The sequence below is a fragment of the Lathamus discolor genome, unplaced genomic scaffold (genome assembly GCF_037157495.1).
Source record: "Lathamus discolor isolate bLatDis1 unplaced genomic scaffold, bLatDis1.hap1 Scaffold_72, whole genome shotgun sequence".
NCBI lineage: Eukaryota > Metazoa > Chordata > Aves > Psittaciformes > Psittacidae > Lathamus > Lathamus discolor.
In genome coordinates this window covers 1,513,284-1,535,745 of record NW_027069386.1, presented here as the reverse complement: position 1 = coordinate 1,535,745, position 22,462 = coordinate 1,513,284, and the positions used below count along the sequence as shown (strand labels likewise).

The window sequence follows — 22,462 nt, the reverse complement described above, 5'->3', positions numbered from 1 at the left end:
AGTTGCCTCTTTCATAGACACTGAACCACATGGAGAGAGCCCCCTCCGTCCCAGCACTCCTGTGTGCCCAGCAACACCCAAGAGACGGGGGGGTGAGCAAAGGCCGAGGGCTCTGGCTCAGCTCCAGCAGCAGAGGAGGAGGCCAGGAGCCTCGGGAACCTGCCCCTGGGTTGCAGCCTTGGGCACAGAGAGTCCATGAGGAGAAGGGAGAGGGGACAGGAGGGACATGGGAGGCACAGCTCCAAAAGCAGCAGCGGTGCTGTCACAGAACACACCCACACAAACTCTTCAATCAAAGCAGAGTCAAATGCAGAGTCAAACGCAGAGTCAAACACAGACTCAAACACCGACTCAAACACCCTCCTTGTGTGCCTCGTGGGGACGGGGATGCCCCAGCCCTCACAGGGTGCCCTGAGAAGCTGTAGCTGCCCCATCCCTGGCAGTGTTCAAGGCCAGGTTGGATGCAGGGACTTGCAGCAACCTGCTCTAGTGGAAGGTGTCCCTGCCCGTGGCAAGGGCTGGAAATGGTGAGCTTTAAGGTCCCTTCCAGCTCAAGCCAGTCTGGGATCCCAGGATTCAGGAATCAATACCATGTTGAGGAGAGGATGACCTCCAAAGGACAATTGAAAGGGGACTCTCAGGCTTTCCCAGACCACACAGAGCATTTCCCAGTCTGGAATACAGGAAACGGTGGACCGAGTCCCTGCAGCAAAAGACAGGCAGAGCAGCACTGCTGGGCTGCACCTAAGGGCTGTCCTAGGCAGAAGTTGGAAAGGAGCAGAGAACAACACAACCTCCTTGGATAGGGGATGCCCTGCTTTGCAAGGACAGCAGTGGTAAAGCCCCAGTCCCTGCCCACAGGGTTCCCGGGGGGGAAACCCAGGTCCCAGCATGACCACGTCACCTCATCCAGCACAGAGCCTCTTCCCACATCCCTCCTCGCATGCAGCACCCACTGCAGTGGCCAAAAAGCCAGGGCAAGAGCCAGGCCTAGCACTCACCTGCCAGTGAGCCCACCATGATGCTTGCCAGCATCATGGGCAGCACCACATTTGCTGCACCTCTGCAGAAGAGAATACACAGTGTGTGCACCCAGACTGAACTTAACCCCCCCAAACACCCTCCAAGCAAAAAGCTACCTTCATGGATGAGTTGTCCACAATTTCTTGCTTGGAAAGTCGTACTGGGAGACATGGAGTTCAAAGCGTTCAAAGTCACAATTCCCCAGGTCTCGGACCCAGAGCACCTTCAAGCTCTCTGGCTGTGGAGGAGGAATGTTTCTGTCTCATCACTCACCCACAACGTGCAGCTGCAGCCAGCCCGTGGCCTCCAGCTGGGACCTGAACCACTACAGCCAGTGCTCCCCCCACTGCAGCACCATCTGCAGCGAGAAGTTCCTTCTGTTGAACCTCACGTGGCTCTCGTAGGGGGAGCGGTGGTGCTGGCTCCATCGAAAGCATAACTGAGGATGGCTCCCTCCTGCTGGGCAGTTTTGTATTCCCAGATGACAGCTCTGCCTCCCTGCAGCAGTGGAACTGGCAGGCACACGGTGCAGCCCATGCCCGAGACGAGTCACTCTGACACTGGCCTGAGGTCAGCGGAGCAGCAGGGAGCGAGCATGCAGCCTGCAGGAGAAAGGAGACGTTAGCGCACAGCTCCTGAGGGGCAGCTCCTGCCACCCGTCAGCGCTGGGGACTTGAGGGTGTCACAGAAACATGGAATGCTTTGGGTTGGGATGGACATTAAAGCTCATCCAGCTCCAACCCCTGCCACAGGCATGGACACCTTCCACTAGAGCAGCTTGTTCCAAGTCCCAGCCAACCTGGCCTTGAACACGGCCAGCCATGGGGCAGTCACAGTTCCTGTGGGCACCCTGTGCCAGTGTCCCACCACCCTCACAGGGAACAACTTCTAAGATCTCCTCACAATCTCTTCTCTCTGTCAGGTTAAAGCCCTTCCCCCTTGTCCCATCCCCACAGGCCCCTCTTCTCCCCACAAGAAATGAGGCCAGATCCCAGGATCATCCCTCAGCAGCCGCAGCGCTCCGCTGCCGTCTCAGCCAGTGCAACTCGCACACCCAGTCCAAAGCAGCCACTCTGGGGAAGTCACTTGAGGTGTTCTTGGCAACTCCTAAAGCACCCCAAGATCGCCATCGCCACCCACCTCGTTCCACGCTCCTGTCTCCACAGGTGGCTCCGGCTCCGAGGCACCAAGACGGGAACCACCAGAGGAGCTGCTCTTGCCTCCTCCACCGGTAGCTTGTGCTCCATGGGGCAGCTGTCGTCTCCCGGTGCCTCTGCTGAAGGGTTCCGTGGGGTTCCGTGGCCTTGCACACCTGAACACAGAGCGTTCCAGAATCAGCCACCCCTGTGGTCCCATGTCCCCAAGGTCATTGTGATGCATGAGCTCGGGCTGGGTCCATGGGGTACTCCGGAGGTGCTACAGGCATTCGCTGGGATTCTCTAGTGGTATCCCCAGGATGCTCCGGGACTCCTGAGGATGTTCCGGGGGTGCTCTAGGGGTCACAGCAGCCAAACTGGGGTTATTATACTCACTTTTGCCAAGAGCAGGGAGCATTTTCTCAATCCTGACACTTATTAAAAAGAATTTCTCTCCTTCTCATCAAATCACAGAATCACAGAATAGTTAGTGTTGGAAAGGACGTTAAGATCATCTAGTTCCAACCCCCATGCCATGGGTTAATCGCTATTAAATCAGTGGTAAATCCAGGCAGAGCTGCCTCTCTGTAGGCCTTGAACCAGGAAAAAACTGCTGCCAGATGGATTTCATTCTGGGCAGCCTGTGACAGTGTCCCACCACACTTACAGGGAAGAACTTCCTCTTAAGCTCTCATCTTATTCACCCCCCTCTGTCAACTTAAAGCCATTCCCACTTGTCTGATCACTACATGGCCCCTCCAGCTTTCTTGTAGGCATCAAACAGATATTGGGAGACAAACTCATTGTCTAAGTCATCATCTAAATTATCATTTGTATCATCTTCAAATCATTGTCAATTAACAGTTGAATTGAAAGTTAATTATTGCTAAATCACCACTGGATTCCCATTTGATTTTAATTCAGTCCCTGATTAATTACCATTGGTCATTAACAAGGCCCTTTCAGTTATCCCCACAAGGATGACTTCTCTGAACCATTCCCCTGTGAAGCACAGTGAGGCACAGCTCCAAGTCCATTTCCCTTCACGTGTGCAGCAGCAGATCCAGCAAGTGCCCCCGCTCCCCACTGAGGGCCATGGCAGATGGAGGAAGCCCAGCACACCCGGGCTGGGTACAAAGAGAGCTGCAGAGAAGGTTCCCAACAGCAGGACAGCTCCTGGCACAGGGACTATCCCAGCTCCAGGGCCAGCCTGCACCGGATGCCCTGTGCCACCTGCCCTTGGCAGAAGGGTCACAGCGGAGCCCTTTGTGACCCGGTCTGTGACACTCCCCGGTGTGGTCACGTCTCTTGTGCTGCCCTTCCCTTCCCCTGCCCGCATCCCTCCATCCTGCAGGGGGGCACAGAGACCCTGCAGCTGCCCCAGGGGGAAACTGGGGGCAGTCACCCGGGAGGCCCAGATCCCTGCTCAGGGCAGGTTGGGTATCGGTTGATGGGTGGTGAGCAGCTGTATCCTCTCCCCTTGTTATTCATCTTATCATTATTATTATTGGTGGCAGCAGTAGTGGTTTTGTGTTATACCTTAGCTACTGGACTGTTCTTATCTCAGCCCATGGGAGTTACATTCTTTCCACTCTCCTCTCCTTTCCTCCGGAAGCCAAGGGGGGGAATAGGAAGGAGAGTGAGTGAGCGGCTGTGTGGTTCTGAGCTATCAGCTGTCCTAAATCATGACAGCACCTTTAGCTAAAGTCCCCAGGTCCCAGTGGCACATTTGAAACCTCTGGTGTTATTAGGACATTGCTAGTGCTCTGCCGCAGTACTGACTGGCATCTCTCCCTCTTTGGGGGAGGAAGGTAAAGGCAACAAAGACAGAGCTAAGGGGCAGATAAAATACATCCTTCAAGGGGTTTTAGAAGGCCACTCAAAGGAAAAATCTAGTCTCTGATGGAAACTGGAGTAACATGCCCACTCCATGTGGCAGGGCAAGCTCATGGCTGGAACTGAGCTGGCACTGGAATAAGTTCCAAGTCTAGAACCCTTCTAGCCCCAGCCAGACATTGCTGGATACCCCTACTCTACCCCCGATCCCCAGTGCACGAGAAAGGTCTGATCCAGGGTCTGCTTATGCCTTCTGAACAGCTCGTGATGTGTGAGTATGTGTCAGCTTTCAATAGCTGAGCTAGTGGAGAGGCAAAGATGTGCTCCTTGGCCTCCCTCTGCTCAGCTTTGGGCCAAGGCAGGAGAGCAGGCTTGCTGTTCTGTGGCTGGTCACTGCACTAAGGTGGTCGTGTGTTCTCAGAAGCCCCAACAGAAAGCAGGGAGGCTCAAAGGCTGGTAGTTGCAAAGCAGAGGAGGAGAGGTGGGCAGGCTGACTTACCTTTCCTGGGCGCTAGTCTGCTGGCCCTGGCTTCCCTGTTTTGTCTCCTCCAAGGCTGCTTTTGGTTCCATCGTGTACATGGGAGCTCCTTTATTGCAGATGTCTAGTTCCACCTTGGGGAATGCAGCAGGACCTGGTGTCTGTAAGAGTGCCAGGGAGGTTACTGAGTACACAAGTGTTCTGCTGACAGACAGGCTACTCCACAAAATGATCACACGTGTGGTTTAAACAAAGTCACCCATAAATCGTACAGTTGCTCTCTCACTCCCTCCACTTCTTGCCCTCCCCCTGCTCCCGGAGGGTCAGAGAGGAGAATCGAAAAAAATGCAACTCCCACGGGCTGATATAAGAAGAGTTTAGTGACTAAGGTATAACACAAATCACTACTGCTACCACCAATAATAATAATGATAAAGGAAATAACAAGGGAAGAGAATATAACACCTCAACACCAGCCGACCAATAACTCGCCCCACTCCCCCCAGACGAGCACCCACCGATACCTCCTCCAACCCTGCAGTCCCAGCCCTTCCGAGTAACTCTCCGTTACATCCTGGGCATGACGTGCTGTGGTATGGAATACCTCTTTGGCTAGTTTGGGTCAGGTGTCCTGTCTCTGCTTCCTCCCAGCTTCCCCTCCTCCCTGGCAGAGCAGGAGGCTCACAAAGTCCTTGGCCAGAGCAAACACCTGAGCAGAAACTAAAAACATTGGTGTTAGCGTAAGAATAAACACATAACCGCCAGAATGGTTATATGAGGTGCTTTACTGCAGCGCTGGGAAACCAGGGGCACTCGCCCAAATCTGGCTTCGACCTCGTCACATCGCGTTCGCAATTTATACACTAAAAATTTGGTTACTAATACATATTCAACACGGATTGCATCATTAACTAATACATATGTATCAAGGATTGCCACATCAGTCTATTACGACATCAGCCTCTTCTGCGCTTGCACAGCCTCTTCTGGTGGTTGCATTGATGAAGTAAGGAGTCTTCCTCAGATGAAGCAAGAAGTCTTCCTCGCTCTGTCCTCCTTCACCTTTCTGTTCTTTGGATATATCCCAACCATTGTGTGGACGCCAGTATTGTCTTGTTCTCACTTGACTACCCTGGTGTGTCCATTAGTTTCTACTTTGATAGACTGTCACAATACTTTTTAAATCCACCTGTATGCCCTTTGCCGTATGTAATTATGTTAGCTCTTACCACCTAGCCTACCATTGTTAACATTGGTTACTGAATAACTCTGGTACAAAACTACAAACTGTACTGGAAAATTACAGTATTTCCAAACCCACACTACTGATTTATAAATTTTCAAATATAATCATTTCTAATGTTTAGTTATCGTAAAATTTTGCCTTTTTCTCTAACATTGGCGTTATCAACACCGTTCCCAGGCCAAAAAATCAAAACACAGTGCTGCACTAGCTACTGAGGAGGAGAAAAATGACTGCTACTGCTGAACCCAGGACATTAGGCCATAGTGCTTGCCCAGCACAAATCCATGGATGTTGGTGCCAATTCATTTTCAACTATGGTACAGTTCCCTCAGCAGATCCAGCATCAATACTTGCAGATCTTTCTATAGACTAGTGCCAGTTTGCTTAGTCACTGCACTCACACAAAACAGCAAGTCCAGTATCTGCAAGGAAAATGGTTCTTATCGCCCTGAGGGTACCCGAGCACAGTCACTGTATCTCACAAGCGAGATCCCACCAGAGCCAAGAATCACGAGTCTGCTCTTTTGATGGTTGCCACCAAATAGTTCAGGACTGCCTTTGCACCAGCATCAGGAATGCCAGGAAACACCTAGTTTGGGGCAGTGTCTATAATCTACCAACTGTGGACATGCAGTGTCAGTTGGCTCCTTCTCACACCCCCTCCCCTCATTGGAAGGGTGGAGGACAGCCCCTACGTGGGTCCCCATGCCCTTATGTAGGGAGTATTCTGGACGGTAGATTTTGGCTACTTAAGCCCACCAGCACTTTTGGATCGCTGACTAATGCTGTGCTTGAGCATTCTGTGCATCTCCCCACTGCCCCAATCTTGCCAGCCCATCTGTGCCAAGCACTTACAAGCAACGGAGGGAAGCAGAGTAATGAGAACCTATTTAATAAACTTAAAATGCTCAGTAATAGTAAGGCCATAATGATAAAATCACAGAATACCTCCCTACTGAACACAATGCACGTCCTGTCTTTCAGACTGCTACCTCCTGTGATTTTCAAGATGCCTTCCTGAGCTTATGTGGTTTACCTTTAATGCTTATTTCTAGTCAAGGTGGTTTGAATTCTGCTAACCCTTAAAGCTCTCACAATGTAATTACAGAAACCCAAGCTGGATCAAACTAGTTTTAATGAAGTCACCTGTTAGAAACATGCATGCCAGGAGGTAAACTACTCTTTTGTTAGATTTATTCTCAATTACCTTTATGCAGATGTTGGTTTGGGGATGCACCTGTGCAGCAGTTGCTGACTCCCATCCAATGCAACGGGTGTATTTACTGGTAGCAGATGTCTGCATTCAAGACGTGGTGCCATCTGAAGAAAAAGCCACATCACACCATGTCAGTAAGCCTAACAAGTGGTTTTCAGTATTTTCCTGGTTACAGTCTGCAGCAGCAAAGTCACAAAGTCACAAAACTGAGACACAGCAGCTGATAGTTGCAGCTGCTGGTACTGATCCTTACAGCTCAAAGGCTATTGAGAAAATAGGAAAACAACTGGGAAGAGTGACTTTACTGACAACTAAACTAGGCCAGAAAGGTACTAAGTTAGTTTTCAGTAAAATTAAAAAGCCAGAGAGAAGACACTTACAGGCATCACTGGAAAACTTGGAGCTCTTACATATATGCCCACACCTGTCACCGTGCAAGGTTTGAGGCATGATGGATCTTCTACAGCTATGACACAAGCAGTAGTTCCTAACTAACTGCACTAGTTAGCACTGGAACAAGATGCATGCGCAGGTCCTAAAGATGTGGTGGTTGTTTTTGCAGGATGAAGAGGAACCTGAATTCGGTCATGTTTCCTGACACTGGAGAAGAAAACACAATTTAGTTTTCCAGTCTTACCCTTACTAACATATATGGCACTTGAAGGGTTCTGTGGTTCATTTTGGCCATCATTTAAGAATTACATCCAGTGCTAAAGGTATTGAACAAAATCACAGAATCCCAGGCTAGTTTGTGTTGGAAAAGACCTTAAAGCTTATCCAGTTCCAACCCCTGCCACGGGCAGGGACACCTTCCACTAGAGCAGCTTGCTCCAAGCCCCTGCGTCGAACCTGGCCTTGAACACTGCCAGGGATGGGGCAGCCACAGCTTCTCTGAGTACCCTGTGCCAGCACCTCAGCACCCTCACAGGGAAGAACTTCTGCCTAAGAGCTCATTTCAATCCCCCCTTTCATAGGTTAAAGACATTCCCTTTGTCCTGTCCCTACAGGCCCTTGCCCAAAGCCCCTCTCCAAGTCTCTCATCGCGTCTTTAGGCCCTGGGAGCTGCTCTAAGGTCTCCCCTTAAGAAGCCTTCTCTTCTCCAGGCTCAACAAGCTCAGCTCTCTCAGCCTCACATGTTTATCTCCTGGGCTGGGGGTGAAGGCCAATGATCCACAGAGGATGCGGATGAGAAATTAGTAAAATATACTATACTTACACACACAGCTTTTTGCAGTCTCGAGGCTTAATAATCCACATGAACACGTAAGTGAAGTTTTCACCTGGATTCAAAGCTCTTACTCAGACCCGAGTTCATTTCTATAAGAGTATTTGTGGCTACTGCATGCTTATCCTTCCCTGGAAGAGGGATTCCAAGTGGGATCATCTGAGCAACTGGGACAGAGCCAGCCACCACTTTCTCCACTGTGCTCTGGAAAGAAGAAAAGCAAAAAGGCAGACAATAATGTTTCTGAACAGAAGAATGCATTGAGACATAAGGTCTTTGAATGGGATTCCTGTCTTCATTGGTTTCTCTTAAAGAGAGAACACCAGATTCCTTAAAGTGTTATTCATCATGGCATGATTTTCACATTGGGAATGATCAAGGTCCTGACAACCATCCCAATTCCAACTTATGCTCCTGTTGCACAACTGTGAACAAAGCTTGAGATGAGCACTGCCGCTTTCATATCACTTTGACCTTCCTCACTCAAGTCTGGCTCCCATGTGTTCCAGGGAAACAGCTTTAGCATCACACATCAATGCTATGTGGTAGGAGGGAGTCCCAGGGAAGCCTCTCCACCCGAATGGCACATTGGAGCCAGCCTCTTGTTTCACTGCAGCCATCGGAATACATGCCAGATGTCCTGCAAAGGGCTAAACCAAGACAGCCATTGCTTCAGCTTATCTCAGCTTCTCTATGCATTAAGAATATGCCTATCAAACAGGTGCCAAACACGACTTTTCATCATTTCCACAGTCATTATCGTGTCACACAATTCAAGAATGACGAATTGCATTTGGATACAACAACATTTTACAACGCACAAAGATGTACTCCACATCTCGGGAACGGATCCTCAGGGCCAGGAAACCAGCCTGCACCGCAACTGTTTCCTTCTGCCACCGACCCTTTAACCCTCCACACACGTCCTTTACACTGCTCAGCACCGCAGACAGCGCTGCTCCAGCACGGCGGGGGCTCCTTAGCCGAGCCCTGCTGGGACACACTGGGCCCGCCGCCATCCCCAGCATGCGCAGCGTGGGCTCCAGCCCTGCCTGCACTTCCCCTGCTGGGTCCGGCCCCGCTTCCCGGGCGCTCCTGGCACAGCCCAGCTCACCTCACCCCACTGCACCCCTGCTGTGCCCCCTGCCCACCCCGCTCCACCCCGCCCCACAGCCCTGACCCCCCCACTGCATCCCTGCTCCCGACCCCTGCCCCCCGGCTCCAGCCCAGCCCAGCCCCTGCCCTTCCCACTCAATCCCTGCCACAGCCCCGCTCACCCCGCTCCTGCCCGGCTCCTGCCCGGCTCCAATCCGCTCCGATCACGGCTCCATCCAACTCCATCCGGACCCATCCCGGCCCCATCCAGGGCCCATCCCGGCCCCATCCAGGGCCCATCCCGGCCCCATCCCGGCCCCATCCCGGCACCATCCCGGCTCCATCCCGGCTCCATCCCGCCCTTTCCTCTCCACATCCCCCGCCCGAGGCTACCACAGACGCCGCGCGCCCGGACCCTTCCCCCCCTCCCTTCCGTCCGCCAGCTCTGACGTCATCCGGCGGCGCCGCCCGGTGTCATGGCGGCCGTGCAGGCTGAGGGGGAGGCGGAGCCGAAGGTTCCTGCCCAAAACCCCAAGTGCTGGAGCTCACCCGCGTCTGCCCCGGGAGCAGGGTCAGGCCCCACAGCTCTGCTCCTGCCAGCGCTGCCGAGCCCTGCACTCCCTTGATGGTGCCATCAGAGCGCCCCACACACCGCAGCACGGGCTGGGCCATTGCTCCGGCTCCGGCAGAGGCACAAGTGCCTTTGGAAGCTGCCAGCGAACAACAAGAGCTGAGAAGCGGCTGCAGAAGGGCTCTGCTGTGGGGCTGAAAGCCAAGGGTGGTGCAGGGGAAAGGAGAGACTGCAGAGCCTCAGCCCTTGGGCTTCCTTCAGAGGAGGTGGCGCTGCTGCCCTTGATCCTGGCTGTTCTCCAGGCCTGACCTGCCCTCAGCGGTCTCCAGTGGCCTCTGGCGAGGCCAGCAGCAGAGACAGGATGTTCTGCACAAATGTCTGCACCTGCTCCTGGGCCTGACTCAGTGCTGAGAGCTCTTCTGCAGCCAAATGCAGATCGTACTTTACAGTCAGACAGCGCGGTGTGGGGTGGAAGGGACCTTAAATCCCCATGGGTGTTCAGAGAATCCCTCAAGCAGGGCATCCCACAGGGATTCACAGCATCCCACAAACAGAGCATCCCATAGGGATTCAGAGCATCCCACAAGCAGAGCATCCCATAGAGATCCAGAGCATCCCAGAGGGATTCACAGCATCCCACAGTCAGAGAATCCAATAAGGATTCAGAGCATCCCACAAGGAAGCAGAGCATGCCAGAGGGATTCAGAGCATCCCACAAGGAGAGCATCCCACAAGGATTCAGAGCATCCCACAAGCAGAGCATGCCAGAGGTATTCAGAGCATCCCACAGGGCTCCAGAGCATCCCACAAAGCAGAGCACCACACAGAGATTCACAGCATCCCACAACCACAGCATCATACAGAGCTCCAGAGCATCCCATAGGGATTCAGAGCACCCCAAGCGCATCAGAACCCCCCCCATCTCCCCATGGAAGCCCCCATCGACACCCCTGAGCCACCCCCCTCCCCATGGAGCTCCCCCCATGGAACCTGCCTCTCTATGACATCAGCCCCAGCTCCAAGGGACCTGCATCCAGCACCCGTATCCCCGGGCCAGTTGTGCTTTGGGTGCAGTGGTGCTTGCAGCTCCTTGGTGTCACCTCCTTGGTGTCACTCTTAGCGGTGGTGGCAGCGATGGCTTTGCTCCGTGTCATCATCCTGCTGGCCTCGGCCTGGCTGGTGCAAGGCTCCTGGGACAGCTGTGGGTGAGTGGCTCCAGGCTCCAAGGTTCCTGGTATTCCACAGGGAGATGCTGCTGCTCCCAGCCACGGTCACACCAAGGGGAGGTGGGATTTGAGGAGCCCCACTTGCTTGCCATCACCCCATGCGGTTAGGTTGTCCCTGTCCATGGCAGGGGGGTTGGAACTAGATGATCTTAAGGTCCTTTCCAACCCTAACTATTCTATGATTCTATGATTCTGTGATCACCCCTCAATGGGTCCTCACAGCCGCTCACTGCTTCGTCGCGCAAAAGTAAGGGGGAGAAGGGATTCCAGCCATAGGGAATAGGCAAGGAGCAGCTCCCATCCCGTCCCCTTCCCCATCCTGGATGCACTGGGAAGAGCGCTCAGGAGAAGGCTGCTTCCAGCTTGAGCGCCCTTGAGCCTAAGGCACGCTGCTTTCCTTTGGGAAGCAGCCGCAATGTGGCTCCTTCCCATCCCTCTTCTCCATAGAATGGATTAGAAGAGATTAAAATGGAATGGGATGGAATGGAATGGAATGCAGTGGTTATGGATCATGGAGTGGGGTGGCTTGGAAAGGAGCTTGAGATCATCCACTTCCAACCCCTTGCCATGGGCAGGGATGCCTTCCATAGAGCAGCTTGCTCCAAGCTGGCCTGCAGCACTGCCAGGGATGGAGCATCCAAACGTTCTCCATCCATGCCATCCCAGTGCCCCAGCACCCTCTTAGGGAATCCCTTCCTTATCTCCAGCCTGCAATTCCCTCTCGGAACCCATCAGCCCTTGTCCTATGGCTCCAATCCCTGCTCTTCCACTCCCTCCCAGCTTCACCACGGATTGGTTCATGATGGTCAGAATCATGGGCGTGGCTTGGGCCATTGCCGAGCCCCACAAGTGTTGGATACGGCAGGTCGTGGTCCAGGAATATTATACGGTTTAGGATCACGGTTAGGGTTAGGTTCCGAATTAGGGTTAGGTTTAGGGTTAGGGTCAGGGTCAGGGTTAGGTACAGGGTTAGGTTTAGGGTTATGTGTTAGGGTTAGGGATAGGGTTAGGGTTAACCGCAACCAGAGTTAACTCCAGGGGTGGAGTTAACACCAGGTTGAGCCTTAGGGTTCCGGTTAGTGTTACAGTTAGGTTTAGGTTTAGGGATAGGATTAGGGTTAGGTTTAGGGTTAACCTTCACCAGAGTTAAGCCTAGGGGCGGAGTTAACCCCAGGGTTAGGGTTTAGGATTACGGTCAGGATTAAGTTAGGGTTATGGTTAGGCTGGGTTAGGATTAGGGTTAGTGGTAGGTTTTAGGGTTAGGGTCAGGGTTACGGTTAGGGGTTAGGGTTGGTGTTAGGGTTACGGTTAGGGTTAAGGTTAAGGTTCGGGTTACCTCTAACCGGAGTTAACCCTAGGGGTGGAGTTAACCCCAGGGTTAGGGTTAGTCTTAGGGTAAGCATTAACCCAAATCAGAATTAACCCTAGGGGTGGGTTTAATCCCAGGCTGAGGGTTAGGGTTAGGGTTAGGGTTAAGGTTACGGTTACCTCTAACCGGAGTTAACCCTAGGGGTGGAGTTAACCCCAGGGTTAGGGTTAGGCTTAGGGTTAGCATTAACCCTAATCGGAATTAACCCTAGGGGCGGGTTTAATTTCAGGCAGAGGTTTAGGGTTAGGGTTAGGGTTAGGGTTAAGGTTAGGGTTACCTCTAACCGGAGTTAACCCTAGGGGTTAACTGCCCAAGGTTCCTGCCCAAAACCCCATACATCATACAGTGCTCCAGAGCATCCCATAGGGATTCAGAGTATCCCAAGCGCATCAGAACCCCCCCCATCTCCCCATGGAAGCCCCCATTGACACCCCTGAGCCACCCCCCTCCCCATGGAGCTCCCCCCATGGAACCTGCCTCTCTATGACATCAGCCCCAGCTCCAAGGGACCTGCATCCAGCACCCGTATCCCCGGGCCAGTTGCGCTTTGGGTGCAGTGGTGCTTGCAGCTCCTTGGTGTCACCTCCTTGGTGTCACTCTTAGCGGTGGTGGCAGCGATGGCTTTGCTCCGTGTCATCATCCTGCTGGCCTCGGCCTGGCTGGTGCAAGGCTCCTGGGACAGCTGTGGGTGAGTGGCTCCAGGCTCCAAGGTTCCTGGTATTCCACAGGGAGATGCTGCTGCTCCCAGCCACGGTCACACCAAGGGGAGGTGGGATTTGAGGAGCCCCACTTGCTTGCCATCACCCCATGCGGTTAGGTTGTCCCTGTCCATGGCAGGGATGTTGGAACTAGATGATCTTAAAGTCCTTTCCAACCCTAACTATTCTATGATTCTATGATTCTATGATCACCCGTCAATGGGTCCTCACAGCCGCTCACTGCTTCGTTGCACAAAAGTAAGAGGGAGAAGGGATTCCAGCCATAGGGAATAGGCAAGGAGCAGCTCCCATCCCGTCCCCTTCCCCATCCTGCATGCACTGGGAAGAGCGCTCAGGAGAAGGCTGCTTCCAGCTTGAGCGCCCTTGAGCCTAAGGCACGCTGCTTTCCTTTGGGAAGCAGCCGCAATGTGGCTCCTTCCCATCCCTCTTCTCCATAGAATGGATTAGAAGAGATTAAAATGGAATGGGATGGAATGGAATGGAATGCAGTGGTTATGGATCATGGAGTGGGTTGAGTTGGAGAGGAGCTTGAGACCATCCACTTCCAACCCCTTGCCATGGGCAGGGATGCCTTCCATAGAGCAGCTTGCTCCAAGCTGGCCTGCAGCACTGCCAGGGATGGAGCATCCAAACCTTCTCCATCCATGCCATCCCAGTGCCCCAGCACCCTCTTAGGGAATCCCTTCCTTATCTCCAGCCTGCAATTCCCTCTCGGAACCCATCAGCCCTTGTCCTATGGCTCCAATCCCTGCTCTTCCACTCCCTCCCAGCTTCACCACGGATTGGTTCATGATGCTCAGAATCATGGACGTGGCTTGGGCCAATGCCGAGCCCCACAAGTGTTGGATACGGCAGGTCGTGGTCCAGGAATATTATACGGCTTAGGATCACGGTTAGGGTTAGGTTCCGAATTAGGGTTAGGTTTAGGGTTAGGGTCAGGGTCAGGGTTAGGTACAGGGTTAGGTTTAGGGTTATGTGTTAGGGTTAGGGATAGGGTTAGGGTTAACCGTAACCAGAGTTAACTCCAGGGGTGGAGTTAACACCAGGTTGAGCCTTAGGGTTCCGGTTAGGGTTACAGTTAGGATTAGGTTTAGGGATAGGATTAGGGTTAGGTTTAGGGTTAACCTTCACCAGAGTTAAGCCTAGGGGCGGAGTTAACCCCAGGGTTAGGGTTAGGCTTAGGGTTAGCATTAACCCTAATCGGAATTAACCCTAGGGGCGGGTTTAATCCCAGGGTGAGGGTTAGGGTTAGGGTTAGGGTTAAGGTTACGGTTACCTCTAACCGGAGTTAACCCTAGGGGTGGAGTTAACCCCAGGGTTAGGGTTAGGCTTAGGGTTAGCATTAAACTTAATCGGAATTAACCCTAGGGGCGGGTTTAATCCCAGGCTGAGGGTTAGGGTTAGGGTTAGGGTTAGGGTTACGTTTAGGGTTACCTCTAACCGGAGTTAACCCTAGGGGTTAACTGCCCAAGGTTCCTGCCCAAAACCCCATACATCATACAGAGCTCCAGAGCATCCCATAGGGATTCAGAGTATCCCAAGCGCATCAGAACCCCCCCATCTCCCTATGGAAGCCCCCATCGACAGCCCTGAGCCACCCCCCTCCCCATGGAGCTCCCCCCATGGAACCTGCCTCTCTATGACATCAGCCCCAGCTCCAAGGGACCTGCATCCAGCACCCGTATCCCCGGGCCAGTTGCGCTTTGGGTGCAGTGGTGCTTGCAGCTCCTTGGTGTCACCTCCTTGGTGTCACTCTTAGCGGTGGTGGCAGCGATGGCTTTGCTCCGTGTCATCATCCTGCTGGCCTCGGCCTGGCTGGTGCAAGGCTCCTGGGACAGCTGTGGGTGAGTGGCTCCAGGCTCCAAGGTTCCTGGTATTCCATAGGGAGATGCTGCTGCTCCCAGCCACGGTCACACCAAGGGGGAGGTGGGATTTGAGGAGCCCCACTTGCTTGCCATTACCCCATGCGGTTAGGTTGTCCCTGTCCATGGCAGGGGGGTTGGAACTAGATGATCTTAAGGTCCTTTCCAACCCTAACTATTCTATGATTCTATGATCACCCCTCAATGGGTCCTCACAGCCGCTCACTGCTTCGTCGCGCAAAAGTAAGGGGGAGAAGGGATTCCAGCCATAGGGAATAGGCAAGGAGCAGCTCCCATCCCGTCCCCTTCCCCATCCTGCATGCACTGGGAAGAGCGCTCAGGAGAAGGCTGCTTCCAGCTTGAGCGCCCTTGAGCCTAAGGCACGCTGCTTTCCTTTGGGAAGCAGCCGCAATGTGGCTCCTTCCCATCCCTCTTCTCCATAGAATGGATTAGAAGAGATTAAAATGGAATGGGATGGAATGGAATGGAATGCAGTGGTTATGGATCATGGAGTGGGTTGAGTTGGAAAGGAGCTTGAGATCATCCACTTCCAACCCCTTGCCATGGGCAGGGATGCCTTCCATAGAGCAGCTTGCTCCAAGCTGGCCTGCAGCACTGCCAGGGATGGAGCATCCAAACCTTCTCCATCCATGCCATCCCAGTGCCCCAGCACCCTCTTAGGGAATCCCTTCCTTATCTCCAGCCTGCAATTCCCTCTCGGAACCCATCAGCCCTTGTCCTATGGCTCCAATCCCTGCTCTTCCACTCCCTCCCAGCTTCACCACGGATTGGTTCATGATGCTCAGAATCATGGACGTGGCTTGGGCCAATGCCGAGCCCCACAAGTGTTGGATACGGCAGGTCGTGGTCCAGGAATATTATACGGCTTAGGATCACGGTTAGGGTTAGGTTCCGAATTAGGGTTAGGTTTAGGGTTAGGGTCAGGGTCAGGGTTAGGTACAGGGTTAGGTTTAGGGTTATGTGTTAGGGTTAGGGATAGGGTTAGGGTTAACCGTAACCAGAGTTAACTCCAGGGGTGGAGTTAACACCAGGTTGAGCCTTAGGGTTCCGGTTAGGGTTACAGTTAGGATTAGGTTTAGGGATAGGATTAGGGTTAGGTTTAGGGTTAACCTTCACCAGAGTTAAGCCTAGGGGCGGAGTTAACCCCAGGGTTAGGGTTTAGGATTACGGTCAGGATTAAGTTAGGGTTATGGTTAGGCTGGGTTAGGATTAGGGTTAGTGGTAGGTTTTAGGGTTAGGGTCAGGGTTACGGTTAGGGGTTAGGGTTGGTGTTAGGGTTACGGTTAGGGTTAAGGTTAAGGTTCGGGTTACCTCTAACCGGAGTTAACCCTAGGGGTGGAGTTAACCCCAGGGTTAGGGTTAGGCTTAGGGTTAGCATTAACCCTAATCGGAATTAACCCTAGGGGCGGGTTTAATTTCAGGCAGAGGGTTAGGGTAAGGGTTAGGGTTAGGGTTACGTTTAGGGTTACCTCTAACCGGAGTTAACCCTAGGGGTTAACTGCCCAAGGTTCCTGCCCAAAACCCCATACATCATACAGAGCTCCAGAGCATCCCATAGGGATTCAGAGTATCCCAAGCGCATCAGAACCCCCCCATCTCCCTATGGAAGCCCCCATCGACACCCCTGAGCCACCCCCCTCCCCATGGAGCTCCCCCCATGGAACCTGCCTCTCTATGACATCAGCCCCAGCTCCAAGGGACCTGCATCCAGCACCCGTATCCCCGGGCCAGTTGCGCTTTGGGTGCAGTGGTGCTTGCAGCTCCTTGGTGTCGCCTCGTTGGTGTCACTCTTAGCGGTGGTGGCAGCGATGGCTTTGCTCCGTGTCATCATCCTGCTGGCCTCGGCCTTTCTGGTGCAAGGCTCCTGGGACAGCTGTGGGTGAGTGGCTCCAGGCTCCAAGGTTCCTGGTATTCCATAGGGAGATGCTGCTGCTCCCAGCCACGGTCACACCAAGGGGGAGGTGGGATTTGAGGAGCCCCACTTGCTTGCCATCACCCCATGCGGTTAGGTTGTCCCTGTCCATGGCAGGGGGGTTGGAACTAGATGATCTTAAGGTCCTTTCCAACCCTAACTATTCTATGATTCTATGATCACCCCTCAATGGGTCCTCACAGCCGCTCACTGCTTCGTCGCGCAAAAGTAAGGGGGAGAAGGGATTCCAGCCATAGGGAATAGGCAAGGAGCAGCTCCCATCCCGTCCCCTTCCCCATCCTGCATGCACTGGGAAGAGCGCTCAGGAGAAGGCTGCTTCCAGCTTGAGCGCCCTTGAGCCTAAGGCACGGTGCTTTCCTTTGGGAAGCAGCCGCAATGTGGCTCCTTCCCATCCCTCTTCTCCATAGAATGGATTAGAAGAGATTAAAATGGAATGGGATGGAATGGAATGGAATGCAGTGGTTATGAATCATGGAGTGGGTTGAGTTGGAAAGGAGCTTGAGATCATCCACTTCCAACCCCTTGCCATGGGCAGGGATGCCTTCCATAGAGCAGCTTGCTCCAAGCTGGCCTGCAGCACTGCCAGGGATGGAGCATCCAAACCTTCTCCATCCATGCCATCCCAGTGCCCCAGCACCCTCTTAGGGAATCCCTTCCTTATCTCCAGCCTGCAATTCCCTCTCGGAACCCATCAGCCCTTGTCCTATGGCTCCAATCCCTGCTCTTCCACTCCCTCCCAGCTTCACCACGGATTGGTTCATGATGCTCAGAATCATGGACGTGGCTTGGGCCAATGCCGAGCCCCACAAGTGTTGGATACGGCAGGTCATGGTCCAGGAATATTATACGGCTTAGGATCACGGTTAGGGTTAGGTTCCGAATTAGGGTTAGGTTTAGGGTTAGGGTCAGGGTCAGGGTTAGGTACAGGGTTAGGTTTAGGGTTATGTGTTAGGGTTAGGGATAGGGTTAGGGTTAACCGTAACCAGAGTTAACTCCAGGGGTGGAGTTAACACCAGGTTGAGCCTTAGGGTTCCGGTTAGGGTTACAGTTAGGATTAGGTTTAGGGATAGGATTAGGGTTAGGTTTAGGGTTAACCTTCACCAGAGTTAAGCCTAGGGGCGGAGTTAACCCCAGGGTTAGGGTTTAGGATTACGGTCAGGATTAAGTTAGGGTTATGGTTAGGCTGGGTTAGGATTAGGGTTAGTGGTAGGTTTTAGGGTTAGGGTCAGGGTTACGGTTAGGGGTTAGGGTTGGTGTTAGGGTTACGGTTAGGGTTAAGGTTAAGGTTCGGGTTACCTCTAACCGGAGTTAACCCTAGGGGTGGAGTTAACCCCAGGGTTAGGGTTAGGCTTAGGGTTAGCATTAACCCTAATCGGAATTAACCCTAGGGGCGGGTTTAATTTCAGGCAGAGGGTTAGGGTAAGGGTTAGGGTTAGGGTTACGTTTAGGGTTACCTCTAACCGGAGTTAACCCTAGGGGTTAACTGCCCAAGGTTCCTGCCCAAAACCCCATACATCATACAGAGCTCCAGAGCATCCCATAGGGATTCAGAGTATCCCAAGCGCGTCAGAACCCCCCCATCTCCCTATGGAAGCCCCCATCGACACCCCTGAGCCACCCCCCTCCCCATGGAGCTCCCCCCATGGAACCTGCCTCTCTATGACATCAGCCCCAGCTCCAAGGGACCTGCATCCAGCACCCGTATCCCCGGGCCAGTTGCGCTTTGGGTGCAGTGGTGCTTGCAGCTCCTTGGTGTCGCCTCGTTGGTGTCACTCTTAGCGGTGGTGGCAGCGATGGCTTTGCTCCGTGTCATCATCCTGCTGGCCTCGGCCTTTCTGGTGCAAGGCTCCTGGGACAGCTGTGGGTGAGTGGCTCCAGGCTCCAAGGTTCCTGGTATTCCATAGGGAGATGCTGCTGCTCCCAGCCACGGTCACACCAAGGGGGAGGTGGGATTTGAGGAGCCCCACTTGCTTGCCATCACCCCATGCGGTTAGGTTGTCCCTGTCCATGGCAGGGGGGTTGGAACTAGATGATCTTAAGGTCCTTTCCAACCCTAACTATTCTATGATTCTATGATCACCCCTCAATGGGTCCTCACAGCCGCTCACTGCTTCGTCGCGCAAAAGTAAGGGGGAGAAGGGATTCCAGCCATAGGGAATAGGCAAGGAGCAGCTCCCATCCCGTCCCCTTCCCCATCCTGCATGCACTGGGAAGAGCGCTCAGGAGAAGGCTGCTTCCAGCTTGAGCGCCCTTGAGCCTAAGGCACGGTGCTTTCCTTTGGGAAGCAGCCGCAATGTGGCTCCTTCCCATCCCTCTTCTCCATAGAATGGATTAGAAGAGATTAAAATGGAATGGGATGGAATGGAATGGAATGCAGTGGTTATGAATCATGGAGTGGGTTGAGTTGGAAAGGAGCTTGAGATCATCCACTTCCAACCCCTTGCCATGGGCAGGGATGCCTTCCATAGAGCAGCTTGCTCCAAGCTGGCCTGCAGCACTGCCAGGGATGGAGCATCCAAACCTTCTCCATCCATGCCATCCCAGTGCCCCAGCACCCTCTTAGGGAATCCCTTCCTTATCTCCAGCCTGCAATTCCCTCTCGGAACCCATCAGCCCTTGTCCTATGGCTCCAATCCCTGCTCTTCCACTCCCTCCCAGCTTCACCACGGATTGGTTCATGATGCTCAGAATCATGGACGTGGCTTGGGCCAATGCCGAGCCCCACAAGTGTTGGATACGGCAGGTCGTGGTCCAGGAATATTATACGGCTTAGGATCACGGTTAGGGTTAGGTTCCGAATTAGGGTTAGGTTTAGGGTTAGGGTCAGGGTCAGGGTTAGGTACAGGGTTAGGTTTAGGGTTATGTGTTAGGGTTAGGGATAGGGTTAGGGTTAACCGTAACCAGAGTTAACTCCAGGGGTGGAGTTAACACCAGGTTGAGCCTTAGGGTTCCGGTTAGGGTTACAGTTAGGATTAGGTTTAGGGATAGGATTAGGGTTAGGTTTAGGGTTAACCTTCACCAGAGTTAAGCCTAGGGGCGGAGTTAACCCCAGGGTTAGGGTTTAGGATTACGGTCAGGATTAAGTTAGGGTTATGGTTAGGCTGGGTTAGGATTAGGGTTAGTGGTAGGTTTTAGGGTTAGGGTCAGGGTTACGGTTAGGGGTTAGGGTTGGTGTTAGGGTTACGGTTAGGGTTAAGGTTAAGGTTCGGGTTACCTCTAACTGGAGTTAACCCTAGGGGTGGAGTTAACCCCAGGGTTAGGGTTAGGCTTAGGGTTAGCATTAACCCTAATCGGAATTAACCCTAGGGGCGGGTTTAATTCCAGGCTGAGGGTTAGGGTAAGGGTTAGGGTTAGGGTTACGTTTAGGGTTACCTCTAACCGGAGTTAACCCTAGGGGTTAACTGCCCAAGGTTCCTGCCCAAAACCCCATACATCATACAGAGCTCCAGAGCATCCCATAGGGATTCAGAGTATCCCAAGCGCATCAGAACCCCCCCATCTCCCTATGGAAGCCCCCATCGACACCCCTGAGCCACCCCCCTCCCCATGGAGCTCCCCCCATGGAACCTGCCTCTCTATGACATCAGCCCCAGCTCCAAGGGACCTGCATCCAGCACCCGTATCCCCGGGCCAGTTGCGCTTTGGGTGCAGTGGTGCTTGCAGCTCCTTGGTGTCACCTCCTTGGTGTCACTCTTAGCGGTGGTGGCAGCGATGGCTTTGCTCCGTGTCATCATCCTGCTGGCCTCGGCCTGGCTGGTGCAAGGCTCCTGGGACAGCTGTGGGTGAGTGGCTCCAGGCTCCAAGGTTCCTGGTATTCCATAGGGAGATGCTGCTGCTCCCAGCCACGGTCACACCAAGGGGGAGGTGGGATTTGAGGAGCCCCACTTGCTTGCCATCACCCCATGCGGTTAGGTTGTCCCTGTCCATGGCAGGGGGGTTGGAACTAGATGATCTTAAGGTCCTTTCCAACCCTAACTATTCTATGATTCTATGATTCTATGATCACCCCTCAATGGGTCCTCCCAGCCGCTCACTGCTTCGTCGCGCAAAAGTAAGGGGGAGAAGGGATTCCAGCCATAGGGAATAGGCAAGGAGCAGCTCCCATCCCGTCCCCTTCCCCATCCTGCATGCACTGGGAAGAGCGCTCAGGAGAAGGCTGCTTCCAGCTTGAGCGCCCTTGAGCCTAAGGCACGGTGCTTTCCTTTGGAAAGCAGCCGCAATGTGGCTCCTTCCCATCCCTCTTCTCCATAGAATGGATTAGAAGAGATTAAAATGGAATGGGATGGAATGGAATGGAATGCAGTGGTTATGAATCATGGAGTGGGTTGAGTTGGAAAGGAGCTTGAGATCATCCACTTCCAACCCCTTGCCATGGGCAGGGATGCCTTCCATAGAGCAGCTTGCTCCAAGCTGGCCTGCAGCACTGCCAGGGATGGAGCATCCAAACCTTCTCCATCCATGCCATCCCAGTGCCCCAGCACCCTCTTAGGGAATCCCTTCCTTATCTCCAGCCTGCAATTCCCTCTCGGAACCCATCAGCCCTTGTCCTATGGCTCCAATCCCTGCTCTTCCACTCCCTCCCAGCTTCACCACGGATTGGTTCATGATGCTCAGAATCATGGACGTGGCTTGGGCCAATGCCGAGCCCCACAAGTGTTGGATACGGCAGGTTGTGGTCCAGGAATATTATACGGCTTAGGATCACGGTTAGGGTTAGGTTCCGAATTAGGGTTAGGTTTAGGGTTAGGGTCAGGGTCAGGGTTAGGTACAGGGTTAGGTTTAGGGTTATGTGTTAGGGTTAGGGATAGGGTTAGGGTTAACCGTAACCAGAGTTAACTCCAGGGGTGGAGTTAACACCAGGTTGAGCCTTAGGGTTCCGGTTAGGGTTACAGTTAGGATTAGGTTTAGGGATAGGATTAGGGTTAGGTTTAGGGTTAACCTTCACCAGAGTTAAGCCTAGGGGCGGAGTTAACCCCAGGGTTAGGGTTAGGCTTAGGGTTCGCATTAACCCTAATCGGAATTAACCCTAGGGGCGGGTTTAATCCCAGGCTGAGGGTTAGGGTTAGTGTTAGGGTTAAGGTTAGGGTTACCTCTAACCGGAGTTAACCCTAGGGGTGGAGTTAACCCCGGGGCTAGGGTTAGGCTTAGGCTTAGCATTAACCCCAATCGGAATTAACCCTAGGGGCGGGTTTAATTCCAGGCTGAGGGTTAGGGTTAGGGTTAGGCTTAGGGTTAGGGTTAAGGTTAGGGTTACCTCTAACCGGAGTTAACCCTTGGGGTTAACTGCCCAAGGTTCCTGCCCAAAACCCCATACATCATACAGAGCTCCAGAGCATCCCATAGGGATTCAGAGTATCCCAAGCGCATCAGAACCCCCCCATCTCCCTATGGAAGCCCCCATCGACACCCCTGAGCCACCCCCCTCCCCATGGAGCTCCCCCCATGGAACCTGCCTCTCTATGACATCAGCCCCAGCTCCAAGGGACCTGCATCCAGCACCCGTATC

At 53.4% G+C, this 22,462-nt stretch overlaps 2 long non-coding RNA genes across 2 annotated transcripts in view; both read right to left on the bottom strand.

Moving 5' to 3' along the window:
* Positions 1-6,480: 6,480 nt before the first annotated feature.
* Positions 6,481-22,462, bottom strand: part of LOC136006855 (uncharacterized) — a 179,966-nt gene continuing 163,984 nt past the window's right edge. The window contains exon 5 of the long non-coding RNA XR_010609290.1: positions 6,481-7,039. This is a non-coding gene — a long non-coding RNA (uncharacterized LOC136006855). The remainder of the gene's footprint in view (positions 7,040-22,462) is intronic.
* On the bottom strand, positions 7,073-9,540 carry LOC136006856 (uncharacterized). The gene is made up of 3 exons (XR_010609292.1): positions 9,438-9,540; positions 8,152-8,364; positions 7,073-7,535 (listed from the first exon to the last, which is right to left on the bottom strand). It is a non-coding gene; the product is annotated as an uncharacterized LOC136006856 (long non-coding RNA).